We start from the raw sequence: 24,743 nt of genomic DNA, 5'->3' as shown, positions 1-24,743 counted from the left end.
GATCTGCTGGACGGTACGCAGCAACAATAGGAGATTTTTCCTATTGAATAATTTTGATCACTGTGATATACACTATAGTAAATCAATCCCCCCTTTGTCACCCTCTTAGTTAGGTAAAAATAATAAAATTTAAAAATTGCATTTTATTGCCATTCTTTGCAGTTAGGGTTAGGGCTGGAGCTAGCGATAGGGTTGGGGTTAAAACTAGGGTTGGGGCTAATGTTAGGGTTGTGTTGGGGTTAGGGTTGGGTTACGGTTGTGTGACGCCCCAGGGTCCTGCTTGTCATAGTGACATTGCTTTCCTCACGAGGAGAGTGATGTTATGTTTGGAAGCGATGAAGGATATCTTTTATCAGGTAATCACAATGCATACAACATGTTCACACTCCAGGCCAGAAGGGGGAGCTCTAAACCTAGTTTAGGGTGAACTCCCCTATAAATACATTCTGATCTGGAGGGAAAAGGTTCAGAAAGTTACAGACAGAGAAGAGAGCAGACCGACAGTTTCAGAAGGTCTGAAGGGGTCCCGTAGTCCGAGTTACTACAGCCCCTGGAGAAAGAGATATACAAAAGGAAAGAACATCGTTCAGTGAGCGTGAAGGAGAGCGAAGCACAGGAGAGTGTCATCAGAGGAAACCAGCTGCGAATGAACTATCTCCCTCTGAAGCGCAGATTACCGGTAGCCTGAACACCGAGGCGTTTGTGGGACTCTAAGACACATAACAGAAATCGGCAGGACAGCTGAATTGCAAGTTACCTGTCTGTCACACACACCTGAAGACACAGTAACACATAGAGCTCGGGGCGTGATAGAGTCCCTGTAAAAAGGCTCGAGTTACCTGTCATACAGGTATTGCCCTATCCTATATGGGGACAGAGAGAAGAACTGTGAGGACCTTATCTGAAGCCATAGGCAGTAAGGGACTACAACACCACCATGCTAGTGGAAGGCTGTTAACTCCACCTGGTAAAGGGGACTCTGGATTTGCTTCCAAGGCGGCCGGTCCCTGCCTGCCCTGTGATCTGGTACCCTGGACTGTGGGTTGTGGCTGCCTGAAGTCTTCAATAAACCAGGTAAAGAGGCTGCAAACCTGTGTCCACATTCTTTACTTTGCCATTCACCATCTTCCATCTACACACCGGGAGCCCTGGGGATATACTTCACCTGTGAGAAGTTATACCATCTAGCTGCCATAACATCACCCCAGAGGACCCCCTAAAGCAGCGCCGGTCCCCCCTGACCGAGTACCACTGGTGGCACCACGAACATAAACTTTATTCAATTTGCCCTTTTACATGGGCGCCCAGGGCCACGGACTGGGTTGCCACTATGACATCCCCCTGTGAACACCGTACCCGGTACCGGGTACCCCACGGCCCTGGCGGGCGACTCAGTTGTGTTGGGGTTACAGTTGTGGTGTTGGGGTTATGGTTGTGATGTTGGGGTTAAGGTGGTATTGGAGTTATGGTTGTGGTTAGGGTTGAGATTAGGATTAGGGGTGTGTTGGGGCTGTTAGGGGTGGAGTTAGGATTAAGGGGTTTCCACGGTTTAGGCACATCAGGGAATCTCCAAACGCTTTATGTCGCCGCCTTCGATTCCAGCCAACTTTGTGTTCAAAAAGCTCCCTCCTTTCTGAGCCCTGCCATGCACCCTAACAGTGGATTTCCCCCCACCTCTGGGGTATCGGCATACTCAGGAGAAATTGCACAACAAATTTTGTGGACCATTTTCTCCTGATACCCTTATGAAAATTAAAAAGTTTGGGTCTAAAGTAAATTTTTTGTGAAATGTTCATGTTCATTTCTTCCTTCCACATTGCTTTAGTTCTCGCAAAGCACCTGAAGGGTTAAAAAACTTCTTGAATGTGGTTTTGCGCACCTTGAGGGGTGCGGTTTTTAGAATGGTGTCAATTGTGGGTATTTTCTGTCATATTGACCCCCCAAAGTCACTTCAAATGTGAGGTGGTCCCTAAAAAATGATCTTGTTGGAAAAATGAGGAATCGCTGGTCAACTTTTAACCCTTATAGCATTAAATGTGGTGTGGGAAATGTTATTTATTAACTATTTTGTGTGACACAAATCTCTGATTTAAGGGCACATAAAATAAAAGTTTTCAAATTGCAACATTTTCAAAATTTCGCTTTTTCCATATATAACCTCAAGTCATATCAAAGAAATTTTACCACTAAGATGAAGTACAATATGTCACAAAAACCATATCAGAATCAGTGAAATCTGTGAAGCATTCCAGAGCTACTACCTCAAAGTGACAATGGTCAAAAAATATCTGCATTCATTTTGTGCTAGAACAAATTAATATCTCGACTACACGGAATGAAATAATTTCAGTAGATTCTGTTCCATTTCACGGTATGCAGGAACAGGTGAGGTACAAGACCTAGGGTATGTTTCCACGTTCAGGATTGCATCATGATTTGATCAGGATTTGACGCAGGTAAAATCTGCACCAAATCTGCACCTGAGGTCACTGGCAGGTCACCTGTGTTTTTCATGCATTTTTGATGCGTTTTTGATGCGTTTTTTTCATGCGGATTTGTGTGTGTTTTTGTAAGCTCAATAAAGATATACAAAAAAAAAAGAATTGTGATGTCATTTCTTGTCCAACCTCTTCATTTACATACTCCATTGAAGAATATACACGCACAGCTAGATAGATAAATAGATAGTTAGATGGATACAATAGATAGACAGATACGATAGATATGTATCGTATCTATCTATCTATCTATCTATCTATCTATCTATCTATCTATCGTATCTATCTATCATATCTATCTATGGATCCATCTATCGTATTTATCTATGGTATCTATCTATCGATATATCTATCTATTATCTACCGATATATGTATCTATAAATATATCTATATATAGATATATCGATAGATATATTGATAGATATATTGATAGATAATAGATAAATAGATAATAGATAGATATGATAGATAGATAGATACGATAGATATCTATCTATTGTATCCATCTATTGTATCTATCATATCTATCTATTATATCCATCTATCGTATCAATCTATCTATTGATATATCTACCTATAAATATATCTATCTACATATAGATATATCGATAGATATATCGGTTGATAGATAATAGATAAAAGATAGATAGATACGATAGATCGATAATAGATAAACAGATGATTGATAGATATGATAGATAGATGGATACAATAGATTGATATGATAGATGGATCACACAAGCGAGAAACTCAGACGAGTCTCGCATCTTAATACCCGGCATTGCCGCCGGCACTCGGGAACGGAGCATGCAGCTGCATGTATTTCTGTGCAGCTGCACGCTCTACTCCCGAGTGCCGGCGCCAGTGTCGGGTATTAAGATGTGAGACTCATTCGAGTTTCTCGCATGTGTGATCCCAGCCTTAAATAAAGACACACACATGAAATCTGCATTAGGCCGGGGTCACACTCACGAGAAACTCACACTAGTCTCTAGCTTCAATACCCGGCACTGCCACCGGCACTCGGGAGCGGAGCGTGCAGCTGCATGCATTTCTATGCAGCTGAACGCTCCGGTCCCAAGTGCCCGCAGCAGTGCCGGGTATTGACGCCGGCCTTAATCGCAATATGTTTAATTTGAAAAAAAAAATGGCGTGGGCTCCCGCGCAATTTTCTGAGGGAAAGCCAGCGCCTGGGGAACTGATGTTTGTAGCCTGTGAAGGAGTTAATACCCATGGAGCTTCCCAGGCTATGAATATCAGCCCGCAGCTGTCTGCGCAGCCTTTACTGGCTATAAAAATAAGGGGACCCCCCAGAAAATGATGTGGGGTCCCCCTATATTTTATAGCCAGAAAGGCTATGCAGACTGCTGCAGGCTGATATTCATAGCCTAGAGAGGGGCCATGGATTTTGGCCCCCCGGCTACAAATACCAGCGCGCAGCCACCCCAGAAATGGCACATTTGTAAGATGCGCCAATTCTGGCACTTAGCCCCTCTCTTCCCACTCCCCTGTAGCGGTGGGATATGGGGTAATAAGGGGTTAATGTCACCTTGCTAATATAAGGTGACATTAAGCCCGGTTAATAATGGAGAGGCGTCAATAAGATGCCTATCCATTACTAATCCTATTGTAGTGAAAGTGTAAAAAAAAAATAAAGACACAGCCAGAAAAAAAGTATTCTATTATTCTTAATTTAACCATACTTACCATACTTGAGCGCCTGCAAAAAAAGTAAAAATTATAAACCAACCATATACTTACTTTCCGCCGTAGTCCAATTAATAACGAATGTCACACGACAATCTCCCCTATAGAACAGTGACATCGGGTGATGTCACCGCTCTATAGGCTCTCCAGTGACACACTGACAGGAGACAATGGCTCCTGCAGTGTATCACTGGGGTTATCTTAGTGGCAAATTTTCCCACACAACAGTGCCACAAGTGAGACTAGGGACTATATTCTCACAGGGGCAGAGGAATATATTGTGGGGAATACATTGTAGGAGGATACCTTCCATCATTGTATTCCTGGAGCCCCTGGATTGCGGTCACATCAGCTGATGTGGCTGCTCTCCACGGGAGATCATCGTGGGACATTCGTTTTAATTGGATATCTGTGGATCAGATATCCGCAGATATTGTACTATTTGTTACAGGTGGCAATGGCTTCAGGAATCAAGGTGACAAGGTGATGGTGAGTATGTACTCTATGTTTAATGTACTGTATGTCTATTTGTATGTATTGTATATACTGTATGTATGTACTGTATGTATGTTATGAATGTTGCATGTTCTGTATGTATGTACAGTATGTTGCATGTTGTATGTAGCATGTTGCATGTCGTATGTTGCATGTTGCATGTAGTATGTCACATGTTGCATGTCGTATGATGCATGTCGCATGTGGCATGCCGCATGTGGTATGTTGCATGTTGCACGTCGCATGCAGCATGTTGCATGACGCATGTGACATGTTGCATGTCATATGTTGTACGTCATATGTCTCATGTCACTTGTTGTATGCCACATGTCGCATGTTGTATGTCGCATGTTGCATGTCGCATGTTATATGGTGTATGTTGTGTGTTGTATGTGCACACAGTCTAGATGAGTCCGGCTCTGCTACATCTGGACATCCAGATGTAGCAGAACCTGTAGATGATCGCCGGAGATAACTCTCCAGCGATCACCTACACTACAGCGTTCTCACAATCAGCTGTTTGTGCGAACCAGACTAGACTGAACGGCAGTTCTCGCGATAAGATAAGTTATCGTGAGAACTGCAGTGGACGAGGGACTTCCGGCGGCAGAACAAGTGAGTCGGTAGACATGCATAGTAAGCTGCGGTTACGCAGTTTCTACGCATGTGACTAATCATTAGATGCGGTTTTACGCGGGTCTGCCGCCTGCGTATTTTACACATAGCGAGTGGAGACGGGATTTCATGAAATCCCCTCCACTGTGCTGTAACATCTGGACGCTGTGTGTTTGACGCTGCGGCTCTACACAGCGTCAAACACGCAGCGTTTCCTGAACGTGGAAACGTACCCTTACTGGCACTCTGACTTCCACCTCTGAACAGCAGACAGGTGACATTTCCAGAAGAAAATAAACCAGTCCTTTAAAATTAAATAAGGAAATATTTATTTGGCTATTCAGTGAACATGTTCTGCCAGATCTGAATCTTGCTTTGTCAGGGAGTTTTAAACAGCAAGAAAAGAGATCTAAATGCTGCCAAAGGCATGTAAACAGAATTTGATCTGGTGAAAGGAAGGGCATTTTTATTCCTTAAATGTATTTTGGTCAAAGGTAATCGAATAGCAACTATAACTGCTTGGTAAAGACTGGAAAACGTGCATGACTGCTAACTCTCTGAAATTCCCCGATTATGCTCCCCAAGAAACGGTGTCCATTAGCATAACTTTGAAAGCAGAAAAAAAGACTGCCTTTTGACTACTGAACTGTTGCTATGACAACGGAATCTGAGAATCTGCAATAAATATGATGGCGTGTCAATAAAGGCGGCTTTTACATGCAAATATTCGACTGTCTTTCTTGGGCGGCTTTACTTATTAGAGCTTTTTATGGGGTTCAAACTTAAGTACACAGTAAATCATGAGCTATATGAGGCGTTTACACTGCTACAGAAAATGATGTCTGAAATGTGTACCCTCTTACAGCAGTTTAATAAGCATTTGTAAGCATTAAGCGACAATATAATTTGGGTTTTGAAGCTAATGTTCAAAGAAAAGCGCTGATCAATGAAAAATCCATCTGTAACAGATTAAAAAACGTATATGGAATTGATTATATACAAATTTTATTATCTATTCTGGAGACAAATTTGAAAAATCATATTTTATTATTTTAATATAATTAAAAGTATGTCTTTAAATAAAAGTTTAATTACTATTTTACCTTAATGTAGTTATCCTCCGGGCATTGCAAAGTTATGAGTTATTGTAATATACTTCAATACATTAGTTTTGCCTCCTTCTCTCCCAAATGCTATACTGAAGTGCTATTTCAATGCCCATTTTATGGTCCTATAGAAGCTCCCTCAAATGCTGCTTTGCAATATCCTTACACTATGACCCCAATTCATCAAAGACATTTAGCTATAATTCTGCAATAATTTGCTTTGAAAAGTCACAAAAGTTTTGAATAAGTCAGAACTGAGCAAAAATGTGTTTTTGTGTCAGTTTCTTCCAACTCCTCCCAAATGGACGAAGGTGGGGAAGGGACGTGACGCCCCACCTTCTCTAATTCATGATGAGCTATGGTGTTCAATATGCCAGAAATCTTACTCCAGTCAAGCTTACTAGAGTAAGATTTCTGGTGTGGCACAAGGAGGTGTATGCACCTCTTCATGAATCAGTAGTGTCTGATTCCACCATGCCCCCTATCAAGAAAGGCGAAGAAATTGCAGGTCTTGATTAATTCAGTCTATGTTCAACAGTCTGTGTATGGGAATTCCCTATGGGTTACGGAGCAGAGAGTTTCAGATAAGGAACGTTCTGTACACAGATTTTGTGAATATAGTATATGGATTTTTGCTGAGCAGCAGTTGAAAGGAACTTCTAAAGGAACATAAACCTGGCATTGACTCAGCACTGAAGCAAAGTGTTTAGAAGAGAAGGAAGTAAAATAAGGTGATGAAGTATATCACAAAAGTACATACATTTTCAAAGTCTGGAGGATAATATTTTTTTAAGAAAAGTTTAGCTACTGTTTAAATATATACTAAAAACGTATTAAAAAAGAAAAACTGAAATATCACATGGTCACAAGCATTCAGACCCTTTGCTCAGTATTGCGTAGAAGCACCCTTTTGAGCTAGTACAGCCATGAGTCTTCTGGGGAGTGATGCAATAAGTTTTTCATACCTGGATTTGGGGATCCTCTGCCATTCTTCCTTACAGATCCTCTCCAGTTCCGTCAGGATGGATGGTAAATGTTGGTGGACAGCCATTTTAAAATCTCTCCAGAGATCCTCAATTGGGTTTAGGTCAGGACTCTGACACAAAGTTGTTCTGAAGCCACTCCTTTGTTATTTTAGCTGTGTGCTTAGGGTCATTGTCTTGTTGGAAGGTGAACCTTTGGCCAAGCCTGAAGTCGACAGCACTCTGGAAGAAGTTATCATCCAAGATATCTCTGTACTTGGCCACATTCATTTTTCCTTCAATGGCAACCAGTCGTCCTGTCCCTGCAGCTGAAAAACACCCAATAGCATGATGCTGCCACCACCATTTTTCACTGTTGGGATTGTATTGGGCAGGTGATCAGCAGTGCCTGGTTTTCTCCACACATACCACTTAGAATTATCACCAAAAAAGTCTACGTTCATCTCATCAGACCAAAGAATCTTATTTCTCATAGTCTGGGAGTCCTTCATGTGTTTTTTTTAGCAAACTATGAGAGCTTTCATATGTCTTGCACTGAGGAGAGGCTTCCGTCAGGCCACTCTGCCATAAAGGCCCGACTGGTGGAGGGCTAAAGTTATAGTTGACTTTGTGGAACTTTCTCCCATCTCCCTACTGCAACTCTGGAGCTCAGCCACAGTGATCTTGGGGTTCTTCTTTACCTCTCTCACCATGGCTCTTGATCAGTTTGGCTGGACAGTCAGGTGGTCCCAAACTTCTTCCATTTAAGGATTATGAAGGCCACTGTGCTCTTCAGAACCTTGAGTACTCCAGAAATTTTGTTGTAACATTGGCCATATCTGTGCCTTGCCACAATTCTGTCTCTAAGCTCCTTGGCCAGTTTCTTTGACCTCATGATTCTCATTTGGTCTGACATGCACAGTGAGCTTTGAGGTTTTATATAGACAGGTGTGTGCCTTTCCAAATCAAGTCCTATCAGTTTAATTAAACACAGCTGGACTCTAATGAAGGAGTAGAACCATCTCAAGGAGGATCACAAAGAAATGGACAGCATGTGACCTAAATATGAGTGTCTGAGCAAAGGGTCTGAATACTTATGACCATGTGATATTTCAGTTTTTCTTTTTTATGACATTTTCAAAAATTTCTAATTTCTGTTTTTTTTTTCAGTCAAGATGGGGTGCAGATTGTACATTAATGTGAAACAAAATAAACTTTTTTGAATTTGCCAAATGGCTGCAATGAAACAAAGAATGAAAAATTTAAAGGGGTCTGAATACTTTCCGTACCCACTGTATACATGTTTATTGACATTATTAAATATTAGTCCTTAGTATTCTCTATTTGGTAGTATATAGTATCATTATCACATGTCAAATTGGGTATGATCCTTACCTTTGTATATCATCAGCACTTTACATTTTTCTTTGCACTATTTTGTATATTCCTTTGGATATTGAATTGACATAGCATATGGTATATGTCTCATACACTTTTCTTGTTTAGTACCAGCTATTTATGCACTCTGTATTTATATTGATCCCATTATGTTTTCACCTGGGGTATAAATCGTTATTTAGTGCTGCATATATAGCCTTGTCTTCCTGTGGAATTACATCTATGTACAAAAAATATATATTTTCTACATCATTATATTGTGTGACTAATGCTAGTTTTACACTAGCGTTCAGCAGGGCTGCGGATGGCAGCCTTCTTCCTCCGTTAAGCCCTGCCCACTGCCGTACCTCTTCCTTCAGCTCCGCCTATGTCTGCATGCGTCCCGTGTACCCTATCTTTAACATTGAGTATGCATTCCATGCAAATGTATGCGTCGTTTTGACGCCGAGCCAACCACAACAAAATGCAACATGTTGTGCTTCAACGCAGTTCAGCGAAGTATCAAATAACGCATGCAGAGGCATGCGCATACATCCACATGGCCTATGTTACAAATAGGGTACACAGGACGCATGCACGCGTAGGCGGAGCTGAAGGAAGAGGTGTGGCAGTGGGTGGGGCTTAACGGAGGAAGACGGCTGCCATCCACAACCCTGCCGAATGCTAGTGTGAAACTAGCCTAAGTCAAGTGAGGTTCAGTTCCACTGTAGGCTGGGTTGGTCATATATTGTGCCATTTTGCAGTTTTTAAGTGTTTGGCTTGCATTAGTCTTAAAGGGAACCTGTCACCCCGTTTTTTGAGATTGAGCTATAAATACTGTTAAATAGGGCCTGCGCTGTGCGTTACTATAGTGTATGTAGTGTACCCTGATTCCCCATGTATGCTGAGAAATACATTACCAAAGTCGCCGTTTTCGCCTGTCAATCAGGCTGGTCTGGTCAGGTGGGCGTGTTCACAGCGCTCTTTTCTTCCCCAGCTTTCCGTTGGTGGCGTAGTGGTGTGCGCATGTCCAGAGTTCCGACTTCCCTGCGCCCACGTGAAGACACAGCGCGCGATCTGCGCTGTAATCCCTTGCATCGGTGGGGGCGGCCATCTTCCTGGGGCCGCGCGTGCGCAGATGGAGTGCTCTGCTGCACGGGGCTTCAGGAAAATGGCCGCGGGATGCCGCGCGTGCGCATTAGAGATCGCGGCGGCCATTTTCCCAAAGCCGAGATACAAACTCGGCTTTGGGAAAATGGCCGCCGCGATCTCTAATGCGCACGCGCGGCATCCCGCGGCCATTTTCCTGAAGCCCCGTGCAGCAGAGCACTCCATCTGCGCACGCGCGGCCCCAGGAAGATGGCCGCCCCCACCGATGCAAGGGATTACAGCGCAGATCGCGCGCTGTGTCTTCACGTGGGCGCAGGGAAGTCGGAACTCTGGACATGCGCACACCACTACGCCACCAACGGAAAGCTGGGGAAGAAAAGAGCGCTGTGAACACGCCCACCTGACCAGACCAGCCTGATTGACAGGCGAAAACGGCGACTTTGGTAATGTATTTCTCAGCATACATGGGGAATCAGGGTACACTACATACACTATAGTAACGCACAGCGCAGGCCCTATTTAACAGTATTTATAGCTCAATCTCAAAAAACGGGGTGACAGGTTCCCTTTAATAAACACTTGTATTTTCGCCTAAGGCAAACACACTTGGTTTATGAATAAATTGAGATGTTTCAAAAGTGTTGCTTTCATTTGTTTATTTGCATATCATTAAGCTGTCTATTGAGTATCTAATTTACATATCTCCATGACTTCCTTCCTGGTGTTGCCAGTTTACTGTTTAGGAGTGTATTTTATTACCAAGGTATCTGTAAAAAAGTGAATATTTCTTTTAAATTTGTAGGTCTACTTTGGAATTTGTTTTGACAATTCCATTATATGCCATATTAAGCACATGCAAATATAAGTGTGGGTTACTAGGGATCGGATCATTTTTTCTTTAACTATATCTAAGTAAATATTTTTCTTATAGGTGAGTCTACTCCAAAAGTGAAAAGGAATTACTTGATGGTAACGATGCTTTTTTAATACCATGCTCAATGAAACATCACATAGTGATTTACTCTTAAATAATCTGATGGTGCGTCCCATATAAGATACGACATAAAAGAAGTGGATCCATCAAATATGGCTTATTGTGTAAACATTATTTTACCAGCATGAAGGGGGGTTTAGATAGGAAGTCGTTATTTTTAGTTTGGTTGCTTCGTTAGGCTATGTCCAGGTGGTTATAATAATTATTTTTTTTAGTATTTCAATTGTATTATTAGAAGTTATTTTGGCTCCTGATTTCACAATGCTGTGCTGCATAAAGCTTCTAACAAATAATTATGAGTGTAAAGCTCTAACAAATACACTACTGTTCAAAAGTTTAGGGTCACCCAGACAATTTTGTGTTTTCCATGAAAACTCATACTTTTATTAATCAAATGAGTTGCCAAATTAATTTAAAATCTAGTCCAGACATTGACAAGGTTCGAAAAAAAGATTTTTATGGGAAATAATAATTTTTTCCTTCAAACTTTGCTTTCGTTAAAGAATGCTCCCTTTGCAGCAATTACAGCATTGCAGACCTTTGGCATTCTAGCAGGTAATTTGCTGAGGTTATCTGGAGAAATTTTACCGCTTGCTTCCAGAATCCCCTCCCACAAGTTGGTTTGGCTTTATGGGTACTTTTTGCGTACCATACAGTCAAGCTGCTCCCACAACAGCTCAATAGGGTTGAGATCTGGTGACTGTGCTGGCCACTCCATTACAGACAGAATACCAGCTGCCTGCTTCTTTCCTAAATAGTTCTTGCATAATTCGGAGGTGTGCTTTGGGTCAATGTCCTGTTGTAGGATGAAATTAGCTCCAATCAAGCGCTGTCCACAGGGTATGGCACAGCGTTGTAAAATGGAGTGATAGTCTTCCTTATTCAATATCCCTTTTACCTTGTACAAATCTCCCACTTTACCAGCACCAAAGCAACCCCAGACCATCACATTACCTCCACCATGCTACTTGTCTTGTTGCTCAGTTGTGCAGCTGGGCCTCCCACTTCTCTTTCTACTCTAGTTAGAGCCTGTTTTTGCTCTCCTCTGAAGGGAGTAGTACACACCATTTTAGGAAATCTTCAGTTTGTTGGCAATTTTTCGTATGGAACAGCCTTCATTTCTAAGAACAATAATAGGCTGTCGAATTTCACATAAGTTCTTTTAGAGTTTAATGGAAACCAACAAATGTAATGCTCCAGATTCTAAACTAGCTCAAAGGAAGGTCAGGTTTATAGGTTCTCTAATCAGTCAAACTGTTTTCAGCTGTGCTAACATACTTGCACAAGGGTTTTCAAGGGTATTCTAACCATCCATTACCCTTCTTACACAGTTAGCAAACACAAAGTACCATAAGAACACTGGGGTGATGGTTGTTGGAAATGAGCCTCTATACACCAATGAAGATATTGCATTAAAAACCAGATGTTTGCTGCTAGAATAGTCATTTACCACATTAACAATGTATAGAGTGTATTTCTGAATCATTTAATGTTAGCTTCATTTGTAAAAAAAAAAACTGTGCTTTTCTTTCAAAAATAAGGACATTTCTAAGTGACCTTAAACTTTTGAAAGGTAGTGTAATTATGAGTTTATGCCTTTTTTAGCCCAAATTTCTGGCTTTCATCATAAAATTGAAACCTAGCTTTAAATAATTCGGCCATAAGACAAACTGACATCTGTCATGTTAGTACATTTGCATATACTGAAAAAGATATAGCTCTGACCTGGCAAAAGGCTCTGCCCCTGAAGCGATAATGCCCACATCTGTAATGTAGTCTATAAAACATATATTGAGAGCTCATGAAAATTATGACACAATCACTAGATGTTAATTCAGTAACACACATATTTAATAGGAAGAAGGGCTAATTCCAGCAGTAATCCAGTATAATATTGCCATGAAATATATAAGACCGGCAGATATGAGGCTGCTTGACATTAGCCGTCTGATCTGAACGGCTGACCCAATTACCTTCACAACAGAAGTAACAAGGGCAGGACAGGGAAAGAGGGCATATGGAGGCTTTGAACAATCCAGTAAAAGAAGTGCTTATGCTTTAGCGCTTATGAGTGATGTGCTATTACAAGACACAATAACAGAAGGATTTAAACCTTTTTTAAAACTCAGACTGATATCTACAAATGGATGAACGCATTAGACGCATTTGTCTGTGGATGTTATTTGTGCACTTAACATGAACCAAATAGATGTGGAATGAATCATTGCCCTCAATTCAGTATTATTGCTTCTATTGCAAATTAAATGATAAAACGGTAAACATTATTTGCTTTCAGAGATCCAATTCTTCACACACACACACACACACACACACACACACACACACACACACTACACAGAAAAAGGTTGATGGTAGAACAAACGATGGTGAATGAACATTACGCCACACACATTTTAGTCTATACTGTCCATTATATTCATTTAAACTCTCGATTGAATGTCACCAGGTGTAGGATAAATGATCTTTCTGGGGATATTCTTTCACTGAAAAACTATTTCTGGACTAGCAACATAGAGCAGACTTCTTTCCCACCTCCTAACCTATTAATATCAGCCTGCAGCTGTCTGCTTAAACTTTGCTGGTTATTAAAAATAGAGGGTGTTGCTAGTATTCTGTTAGGGACTGGCGGAACGCACCAAGAATCAGATGTTATGGTATTAGGTGCGTTCGCAGTCCGAGGTCCACCGTGCAGGTAAAAGACCCTGCTGCTAGTAAGACGGACTATATGGCGGTACTAAGTATACACACATGGGTTAACTTCACCCTGCGTGAAGGAAGCGATCCTGTTGCGTCACAGGACCGCAGTACCGCACATAAAGCGGGAGCAAGAAGTCAGCGGACTCAATCCCTACACAGGATTGAAGTCCGATTAGACACTTGCTGGCACAACACCGCAACTGGGTGTGTCAGAGGAACATAAATAATAATATTAAGGCACAAGAGTGCGTGCGGTGCCGCACTGACGGACGCCACTAACCACCCAGGCTTGGGTCAGGAAAGCGCAGAGCAAGCGCACAGCGCCGTACTGGCGGACACAGCAACCGGTAGCTGTAATGTGTGTTTCGTGCTGTTGGATAAGTCGGGCGCTAGATAGCAAACATACACCTTCCGCGAACAGACATTCAATAGGGAGGGTTATTTAAAGAGCGACTTTCACTCACAACACACACACATATTTACAAGACAATACTAGCGCATGGCCGTGCGGTCATGCGCAGTTTATATAGCTGCAGCACAGGAAACAGCTACAGAAGTTTTGCCCTTTCAGGACCTGCCAAAAGGACCAATGGGATGTGCTGCAGTACCTGAGCATGTGACCCTCGATCTCCAACGGGAGATCCTGCCCTGGGCATGCTCAGACAGAGAAAAGCAGGACTTCGATCCAGAAACGTCCACTCGCCGCTGCCCAGCACTGGCTTCAATGGCAGAAGCAGGAAAAGCAGCAGTAACTCTTCGCACAGAGTCAGACTGAGCGAGACGCTGGGATCGACGTCCCTGCTGAGCAGACTCCACTGCGGCTGGAGAAGAATGGGAGACCGCAGCGGAGACGGATCGAGATTCCCCCTGTGCAGCAGAGGAAACTCGATTCCTAACATTACCCCCCCCTCCTAGGGCCCCCCTCCTTGGGCCTCGCTACGTTCGAAGGCAGCAATGAGCTGCGGGGCCCGAATGTGCTCAACAGGCTCCCAGGACCTGTCCTCGGGGCCATAACGCTTCCAGTCCACCAAATAAATTTTTTTGCCACGTACCACCTTGAACCCCAAAATAGCGTTCACCTCATAATCGTCCGTAGACGAACCCGATGTCCCAGCAGATGACTCGGAAAACCGGGACATATACACGGGTTTCAAGAGGGACACATGAAAGGTGTCGGTGATACCCAGGCATGGCGGCAGGGTCAAACGATAGACCACAGGATTAACCTGCTCGAGGACCTTGAATGGGCCCAAGTAGCGAGGAGCAAATTTAGTGGACTCAACTCGCAGCCTGATGTTACGGGCGGAGAGCCACACTAAATCGCCAGGAGAAAAGGTCGGGGCAGGGCGCCGATGTGCATCGGCAGAGGACCTCATTCTCTCCTTCGAGGCCCGAATGGCATCCTGAGTGCGGTCCTAAATGTCCCGTGCCTCCACTGCCCAGTCTGCCACCCTGGAGTCAGCAGAGGACACGGGCATAGGCACAGGAACCCGCGGATGCTGGCCGTAAGTAAGGAGGAAAGGAGTCTGACCGGTGGAGTCGGCTACAGCGTTATTAAGGGCGAACTCTGCCCATGGTAATAAAGATGCCCAGTCATCTTGCCTGGCAGAAACAAAATGTCGTAGATATGTGACCAGAGTCTGATTGGCCCTCTCTACCAACCCATTCGTCTCGGGATGATATGCGGAAGAGAGATTTAACTCAATGCTGAGAAGACGACAAAGCTCTCTCCAGAACCGAGACGCAAACTGGGTCACTGACAATTTTGTCTGGCATGCCGCGTAGGCGGAAGATGTGTCTTATGAACAACGCTGCCAAGGCCCGTGCAGAAGGTAACCGTGGGAGCGGCACCAAATGCACCATTTTAGAGAAATGATCGGTAATAACCCAAATGATGGTACAGCCGCGAGACTTGGGCAAACCCACTACAAAGTCCATCCCGACCATCTCCCAGGGCCGGTCTGCCACCGGCAAGGGATAGAGTAACCCAGACGGCCGTTGTCGAGGAGACTTATTTTTGGCGCATGAGACACACGCCAGAACGTAATCTCTGACATCTCGGAGCATATGCAGCCACCAGTACGTCCTCGCCAGCAGCTCAGATGTCCTTTTTGTCCCAAAGTGTCCACCCACCCTGGAGGAATGAGCCCAAGAGAGAACCTCCGGTCGCAAATTTATGGGCACAAAAGTCTTGCCCGGAGGCACAGACTCAAGCGACACCGGAGCCACGGTTCTCAAGCTCTCAGAAGGAACAATAAGCCGAGGCTCTCCTTCCTCCTCCTCAGATGACACAACAGAGCGAGAAAGAGCATCAGCTCGAATATTCTTCTCCCCAGCGAGATAATGGAGGGTGAAGTGGAATTGGGAGAAGAATAAGGACCATCTGGCCTGGCGAGAATTTAGCCGCTGGGCTGTTTACAAATAGAGCAAATTTTTGTGGTCTGTAAAAACTTGAAAGGGAAAACGAGCTCCCTCCAAGAGATGTCTCCACTCTGAGAAAGCCAATTTCATCGCTAGCAACTCCCTGTCCCGATGGAATAATTCCTCTCCGCTGGTGTGAAGGTCTTGGAGAAGAAGAAGCACGGATGCTTCCGACCTTGAGCATCCTTTTGGAAGAGGACTGCTCCAGCACCAACGGAAGAGGCATCCACCTCCATTATTAACGGCTTATCGACATCGGGACGATGTAGGATGGGAGCGCTAGCAAAATGAGACTTAGTAGAAGAAAAGGCCTTGGAGACCTCTTCAGACCACACTTTGGGATTTGCTCCCTTCTTGGTGAGGGCTACCAAGGGAGCTACCAAAGTTGAGAAATGGGGAATGAACTGGCGGTAATAATTAATGAACCCCATAAAGCGCTGCACCGCTTTAAGTGAATGAGGTTCTTGCCAGTCCATCACAGCCTGTAGTTTGGCAGGATCCATAGCCAATCCCTGGGCAGAGATGATATAGCCCAGGAAAGGTAAAGACTCCTGCTCAAACACACACTTCTCCAACTTTGCGTAAAGAGAGTTTGCCCGTAAGAGGTCAAAGACTCTGCCAACATCTCTCCGGTGGGAGTCAATATCTGGAGAGAAGATGAGAATATCATCCAGATAGACTACGACCGAGGTGGAAAGCATATCCCGGAAGATGTCGTTGACAAAGTCTTGGAAAACGGCTGGGGCATTACAGAGCCCGAAGGGCATCACCAGATACTCATAGTGCCCATCTCTGGTGTTAAACGCCGTCTTCCATTCGTCCCCCTCACGGATGCGAATCAGGTTATAAGCTCCCCGCAGGTCTAATTTGGTAAATACCTTAGCTCCCCGTAGCCTATCAAAAAGCTCAGAAATCAGGGGCAGTGGGTACTTATTCTTAACGGTGATGGCATTAAGACCCCTGTAGTCTATGCAAGGACGCAACTCTCCATTCTTCTTCTGTACGAAGAAGAACCCTTCCCCTGCTGGTGACACTGACTTCCTAATAAACCCTCTTGCCAAATTCTCCTGGATGTACTGGGACATAGCCTCCGTTTCCGGGAGAGAGAGGGGATAGACACGTCCCCGAGGAGGTTCTGCTCCAGGCAAGAGATCTATAGGACAGTCATAGGGACGGTGAGGCGGAAGGGTCTCCGCGGCCTTTTTGGAGAAGACGTCTGCATAAGACCAATAGTATTTGGGGAGAGTAGAGAGATCTGCGGGCATCTCAGTGGTGGAAACCTGAACGCACTCTTTCACACATCTGCCCTTACAGGATTCACTCCAACCCAATATCCTCCCAGAGGTCCACTCAATATGTGGGGAGTGGAAACGGAGCCAGGGTATTCCCAGCAGAATCTCATCCATTCCCTCGGAAAGGACAAGAAGGGAAATAATCTCCTGGTGGGATGGGGACATGGCTAACGTGAAAGGGACAGTCTGATGTGTGATCTGTAGCGGAAGTGTCGACCCATTCACCACTCTAACGGTTACTGGTTTGGCAAGCATAACCAGAGGTACTGCGTGGCGCAGAGCAAAAGCAGAAGACATAAAATTTCCTTCTGCTCCTGAATCCACACAAAGCTCTACTGTAAGAGTGGATGTGCCTAACAGGATTGTCCCTTTAAAGGACAATTTGGAGGAAAATGCCGCTGTGTCCAGTGAACCTCCTCCAATGGTCACTAGACGCGATCGTTTTCCCGACCGCCGTGGACATTTATTAGCGTAATGTCCCGGTTGCTGGCAATTTTTACACACCACAGGTACTCAAGCGGTCTGAGACCTAGGTCCCGCTCGAGAAACCTCCATGGCCTCATGGGAGTCAGACGCCATAACAGGAGATTCTAGAGGTTTGGCAAAGGTGGGAGCCAGCCGAAACCTCTGCCTACACTGGGTCCGCTCCAACCTCCGCTCGTTAAAACGGAGATCGATGCGGGTAGCTATAGTAATAAGCTCCTCCAGTGTGGCGGGAATCTCCCTGGTGGCCAAGGCGTCCTTTACATGATCTGCCAGTCCTTTCCAGAACACCGGAATAAGGACTTTATCCGGCCATTCCAGCTCAGAAGCTAGAGTCCGGAATAGGATGGCGAACTGGCTGACCATGGACGAAGCCTGAGTAATTGCCAACAATTGGAGCGCGGTATCGTGGGTGACACGGGGTCCCAAAAAGACCTGCCTCAGAGCGTCCAGGAAGATAGGAGCACTCTGTACCACACGATCACCACGTTCCCAAAGCGGCGTTGCCCACTCCAACGCCCTGCCCGACAAAAGAGACAAGATGAATCCCACCCTCGCCCGTTCCGTAGGAAAACGTGCAGCCAGCAGCTCGAGATGTATGGAGCACTGGCTCACGAATCCCCGACATAGCTTACTGTCACCAGCAAACTTGTCTGGAAGCGGGAGATGGGATAAGGTCGGAGCAGGGGTGGCAGCGGACAAACTGGCTGCAACTGCACTTGCAGCCTGAACAGCGACAGCAGTAACGTCCACAGCTGAGGTTGCACGCTCTAGAGCCGCCAACCTACCCTCCAGCTGTTGGATGTACCGCTGTGAACGCTGATCGTCCGTCATTACTAGCCAGACCTTGGCACTAGTATTCTGTTAGGGACTGGCGGAACGCACCAAGAATCAGATGTTATGGTATTAGGTGCGTTCGCAGTCCGAGGTCCACCGTGCAGGTAAAAGACCCTGCTGCTAGTAAGACGGACTATATGGCGGTACTAAGTATACACACATGGGTTAACTTCACCCTGCGTGAAGGAAGCGATCCTGTTGCGTCACAGGACCCCAGTACCGCACATAAAGTGCGAGCAAGAAGTCAGCGGACTCAACCCCTACACAGGATTGAAGTCCGATTAGACACTTGCTGGCACAACACCGCAACTGGGTGTGTCAGAGGAACATAAATAATAATATTAAGGCACAAGAGTGCGTGCGGTGCCGCACTGACGGACGCCACTAACCACCCAGGCTTGGGTCAGGAAAGCGCAGAGCAAGCGCACAGCGCCGTACTGGCGGACACAGCAACTGGTAGCTGTAATGTGTGTTTCGTGCTGTTGGATAAGTCGGGCGCTAGATAGCAAACATACACCTTCCGCGAACAGACATTCAATAGGGAGGGTTATTTAAAGAGCGACTTTCACTCACAACACACACACATATTTACAAGACAATACTAGCGCATGGCCGTGCGGTCATGCGCAGTTTATATAGCTGCAGCACAGGAAACAGCTACAGAAGTTTTGCCCTTTCAGGACCTGCCAAAAGGACCAATGGGATGTGCTGCAGTACCTGAGCATGTGACCCTCGATCTCCAACGGGAGATCCTGCCCTGGGCATGCTCAGACAGAGAAAAGCAGGACTTAGATCCAGAAACGTCCACTCGCCGCTGCCCAGCACTGGCTTCAATGGCAGAAGCAGGAATAGCAGCAGTAACTCTTCGCACAGAGTCAGACTGAGCAAGACGCTGGGATCGACGTCCCTGCTGAGCAGACTCCACTGCGGCTGGAGAAGAATGGGAGACCGCAGCGGAGACGGATCGAGATTCCCCCTGTGCAGCAGAGGAAACTCGACTCCTAACAGAGGGGACCGCACATCATTCCCCCCTTTTTAATAACCAGTAAAGGTTAAGCAGACAGCTGTGAGCTGATATTAATGACTGGGAAGATTCATGATTATTGGCCCCTTCCCATACTATAAAGACCAGCCCCCAGCTGTCTGCTTTCCCTTAGCTCATTATTAAAAATACAGTTGTGTTCAAACGTTTACATACCCCGCTAGAATTTTTGCTTTCTGCACCTTTATTCAGAGAATATGAATGATAACACCAAAACGTTTTCTCCACTCATGGTTAGTGGTTGGGTGAAGCCATTTATTTTGTCAAACTACTGTGTTTTTACTTTTAAAATCATAATGACAACCAAAACATCCAAATGACTCTGATCAAAATTTTATGTACCCTGGTGGTTTTGGTCTGATAACATTCAAAAGAAGTTGATACAAATGGGTTTGAATGGCTACTAAAGGTAACATCATCACCTGTGCCATGTTTGCTTCTAATCAGTGTGTGTACATAAAAGCTGAGTGAGTTTCGGGGATCCAGACAGACTCTTGCATCTTTCATCCTGCCACTGACGTTTCTGGATTGGGAGTCATGGGGAAAGCAAAAGAATTGTCAACGGATCTACGGGAAAAGGTAGTTGAACTGTATAAAAAAGGAAAGGGATACAAAAAATATCCAAGGAATTGATAATGCCAGTCAGCAGCGTTCAAACTGTGATTAACAAATGGAAAATCAGGGGCTCTGTAAAGACAAAACCACGGTCAAGTAGACCAACAAAAATGTCATCCACAGCTGCCAGGAAAATTTTTCAGGATGCAAAGAAAAACCCACAAATAACATCAGCTGAAATACTGGACTCTCTGAAAACTAGTGGTGTGGCTGTTTCAAGATGCACAATAATAAGGAGGCACTTGAAGAAAAATGGGCTGCATGATCGAGTAGCCAGAAGAAAGCCATTACTGCGCAAATGCTACAAAGTATCTCGCCTACAATAAGCAAAACAGCACAGAGACAAGCCTCAAAACTTCTGGAACAAGGTAATTTGGAGTGATGAGACCAAAATTGAACTTTTTGGCCACAACCACAAACGTTACATTTGGAGAGCAGTCAACAAGGCCTATGATGAAAGGAAAACTATTCCTACTGCAAAGCATGGGGGTCGATCGCTGATGTTTTGGGGATGTGTGAGCTACAAAGGCATAGGAAACTTGGTCAAAGTTGAAGGAAAGATGAATGCAGCACGCTATCAGCAAATACTGAAAGCAAATTTGCATTCATAAGCCCAGAAGCTGCGCATGGGACGTGCTTGGATGTTCCATCATGACAATCCAAAACACAAAGCCAAGTCAACCTGTCATTGGCTACAACAGAACAAAGTGAAGGTTTTTGGAGTGGCCATCTCAGTCTCCTGACCTCTATATCATTGAACCACTCTGGGGAGATCTCAAGCGCGCGGTTCATGCTAAACAGCCTAGGAATTTACAGGAACTGGAGGCTTTTTCCCAAGAAGAGTGGGCAGCTTTACCATCTGAGAAAATAAAGAACCTCATCCACAACTACCACAAAAGACTTCAAGCTGTCATTGATGTTAGAGGGGGCAATACACGGTATTAAGAAATGGGGTATGTGAACTTTTGATCAGGGTCATTTGGATGTTTTGGCTTGTCATTATGGTTTAAAAAGAAAAAAACAGTAGTTTTACAATAAATGGCTTCACCCAACCACTAACCATGAGTGGAGAAAAAGTTTTTGTGTTATCATTCATATTCTCTAAAAAAAGGCAAAGAAAGCAAAAATTCTGCCAGGGTACGTAAACTTTTGAGCACAACAGTAAGGGGGACTCCACACAATTTTTTATTTTATCTATTTATTAGCTAATAACAAGTACACCACACTACAGAAGCAAAGCACTGATTACATATATCACTGACATGTATATATCTAGCTTGAAATGGCAGAATTACTGTATGTAAATTTTGATGTTAAAAATGCATTGCAAACGCATGTCATACAGATGGCAGGTGAGAAAAAATGGACAGTCGCATAGCACTTGCATGACATACGGGTGCTAGATTAGAAAAAAAATGTAAGACAATTGCCAACTTTTCTGGCTGGGCATCTCAGCAAGTTTATATACACAGATGTGAACAAACTCTAATGGGAATGTCTCTATTCATTGAAGACAGATTTTAACTGTAAATTGAGAATTTTGAGAATGAAATATCAGTCCAGAAGCAGGAGAAAACAGATTTCTCTGATAAGATATATTAAAAAGTTTCTTATTTTACTTGTACTATTGATTTATAAAATAAACATTAAAATAATCATTACTCTTTAACAACTAAAAATTAAAATATATTTGTGATTTTTTTTAGAATGAAAATGGCAGATGTTTGTAGTGCAGTCATACATTTGTTAAATTTTCATCCATTTTAACAGAAAACAATAAAAAAAAACATAGAAACAAAACCATATACCTTATCTGGAGGGAATCCAACATTATACTTCACCCGTTCTGGCAATTGTATGGTTGCCTGATATAGAATGTCTGACTAAATGACCTCTTTTCAGATAGCAAGTCCCTCTAGGGCAATCATGTGGAGCTTTCTGTGATCAGCTGTTCTCTATACAGAAACCTTTGTGTAAGTACTCTAAATCTATAGACAGTTATCCTTTGGCAACATCCACATGACTATACTACTTATATATGTGGTATAGATTCGCAATATGGCAGAAAAGAATTCAAAAGGTCAATAATGTACCATTGTGAGCTCCACTTTTTTTCATGCATGACAAATTATGAAGGCATATCTCCCAGGGTAGAAAATGGTGCTTCATGTAGGGATCAGAGTTGACACACTTAGTTCCCACAGGTACGGAGTCTATACAGCCCTTCAGCTGTTAAAGGGAAGGTGCCGCGTTTTAATATTGTAAAAAAAAAAAAAACCTCTTTAATTCCTTATTTTCATAAGTTATTTTCAAGTGCATAGTATTTATTGTTTTTTTTTTATTCATTTTTTTTTCTGCCACTGGGCGCCGCCATTTTCATTTGCAGGACTGTAAGTGTAGCTGCACGACACTTACAGTCTTCACATACGGCTGCCCTGGGCATAGGACTCAGCAGTCGGCGTCCGACCCCATAGCTACCATTATAAGCTTCTCTGCTCTGATGTGGCCACGCCCCCTGGGCGGTCTCCACATCACAGCAGAGGCAGGAGATCGGCGCCATCTTGCTTTAGCCCACAGTGGAGTGTACCTGTGAGCTCCACTGTAGAGCCGTGCTGTTGGAGGAGCAGCTCCATCTGTCTCCTCTCACACTCAGCGGCCGTTCCCTGTCCTCTGCTGCCTGTAATCTCTAGAATCACTAGAGAGGGTGAAGTGCTGTGGTCTGATGTCCTCTTATCAGGAGCTGCAGAGAGGTTACAGAGGGGGAGGGGGAGAATCTCTGTGCTGCTCGGACCTCACTGCAGCTCCTCACAGGACATCAGACCCTGCATCTATCACTATACTGTGCTGAGCCAAGTATCTAATCCTCTCCTGTGTGATACTGTCTGCTGAGCCGTGTATCTAATCCTCTCCTGTGTGATAGTGACTGCTGAGCCGTGTATCTAATCCTATACTGTGTGCTGAGCCGTGTATCTAATCCTCTCCTGTGTGATACTGTCTGCTGAGCCGTGTATCTAATCCTCTCCTGTGTAATACTGTGTGCTGAGCCGTGTATCTAATCCTCTCCTGTGTGATACTGTCTGCTGAGCCGTGTATCTAATCCTCTCCTGTGTGATAGTGACTGCTGAGCCGTGTATCTAATCCTATACTGTGTGCTGAGCCGTGTATCTAATCCTCTCCTGTGTGATACTGTCTGCTGAGCCGTGTATCTAATCCTATACTGTGTGCTGAGCCGTGTATCTTATCCTCTCCTGTGTGATAGTGACTGCTGAGCCGTGTATCTAATCCTATACTGTCTGCTGAGCCGTGTATCTAATCCTCTCCTGTGTGATACTGTCTACTGAGCCGTGTATCTAATCCTCTCCTGTGTGATAGTGTCTGCTGAGCCGTGTATCTAATCCTCTCCTGTGTGATACTGTCTGCTGAGCCGTGTGTCTAATCCTATACTGTGTGCTGAGCCGTGTATCTAATCCTCTCCTGTGTGATAGTGACTGCTGAGCCGTGTATCTAATCCTATACTGTCTGCTGAGCCGTGTATCTAATCCTCTCCTGTGTGATACTGTCTGCTGAGCCGTGTATCTAATCCTATACTGTCTGCTGAGCCGTGTATCTAATCCTCTCCTGTGTGATACTGTCTGCTGAGCCGTGTATCTAATCCTATACTGTCTGCTGAGCCGTGTATCTAATCCTCTCCTGTGTGATATTGTCTGCTGAGCCGTGTATCTAATCCTATACTGTCTGCTGAGCCGTGTATCTAATCCTCTCCTGTGTGATACGGTCTGCTGAGCCGTGTATCTAATCCTATACTGTGTGCTGAGCCGTGTATCTAATCCTCTCCTGTGTGATAGTGTCTGCTGAGCCGTGTATCTAATCCTCTCCTGTGTGATACTGTCTGGTGAACCGTGTATCTAATCCTATCCTGTGCTGACCTGTGTATCTAATCCTGTGGAATACTGACTGTTGAGCCGTGTATCTAATCCTCTCCTGTGTGATACTGTCTGCTGAGCCGTGTATCTAATCCTATTCTGTGTGATACTGTCTGCTGAGCCGTGTATCTAATCATCTCCTGTGTAATACTGTCTGCTGAGCCGTGTATCTAATCCTATCCTGTGCTGACCTGTGTATCTAATCCTCCTGTGGAATACTGACTGCTGAGCCGTGTATCTAATCCTCTCCTGTGTGATACTGTCTGGTGAGCCATGTATCTAATCCTATCCTGTGCTGACCTGTGTATCTAATCCTCCTGTGTGATACTGTCTGCTGAGCAGTGTATCTAATCCTCTCCTGTGTAATACTGTCTGCTGAGCCGTGTATCTAATCCTATCCTGTGCTGACCTGTGTATCTAATCCTCCTGTGGAATACTGACTGCTGAGCCGTGTATCTAATCCTCTCCTGTGTGATACTGTCTGGTGAGCCATGTATCTAATCCTATCCTGTGCTGACCTGTGTATCTAATCCTCCTGTGTGATACT

General features: G+C 44.3%; 1 protein-coding gene across 14 annotated transcripts in view; it reads right to left on the bottom strand.

The window, feature by feature from the left end:
* Positions 1–24,743, bottom strand: part of ARVCF (ARVCF delta catenin family member) — a 1,214,127-nt gene that overhangs the window by 892,272 nt on the left and 297,112 nt on the right. For 2 of the 14 annotated variants that reach the window (XM_069756252.1, XM_069756243.1), the window contains exon 4: positions 12,591–12,642. The exons of the other annotated variants lie outside the window; for them this stretch is intronic. The gene's annotated coding sequence lies outside the window, so the exon portion shown is untranslated. The remainder of the gene's footprint in view (positions 1–12,590; positions 12,643–24,743) is intronic. 14 annotated transcript variants of the gene reach the window in all.

Source organism: Ranitomeya imitator, chromosome 1, assembly GCF_032444005.1.
Source record: "Ranitomeya imitator isolate aRanImi1 chromosome 1, aRanImi1.pri, whole genome shotgun sequence".
Taxonomy (NCBI): domain Eukaryota; kingdom Metazoa; phylum Chordata; class Amphibia; order Anura; family Dendrobatidae; genus Ranitomeya; species Ranitomeya imitator.
The sequence above is the reverse complement of the archived record's forward strand: the minus strand, read 5'-3'. Positions and strand labels throughout refer to the sequence as shown.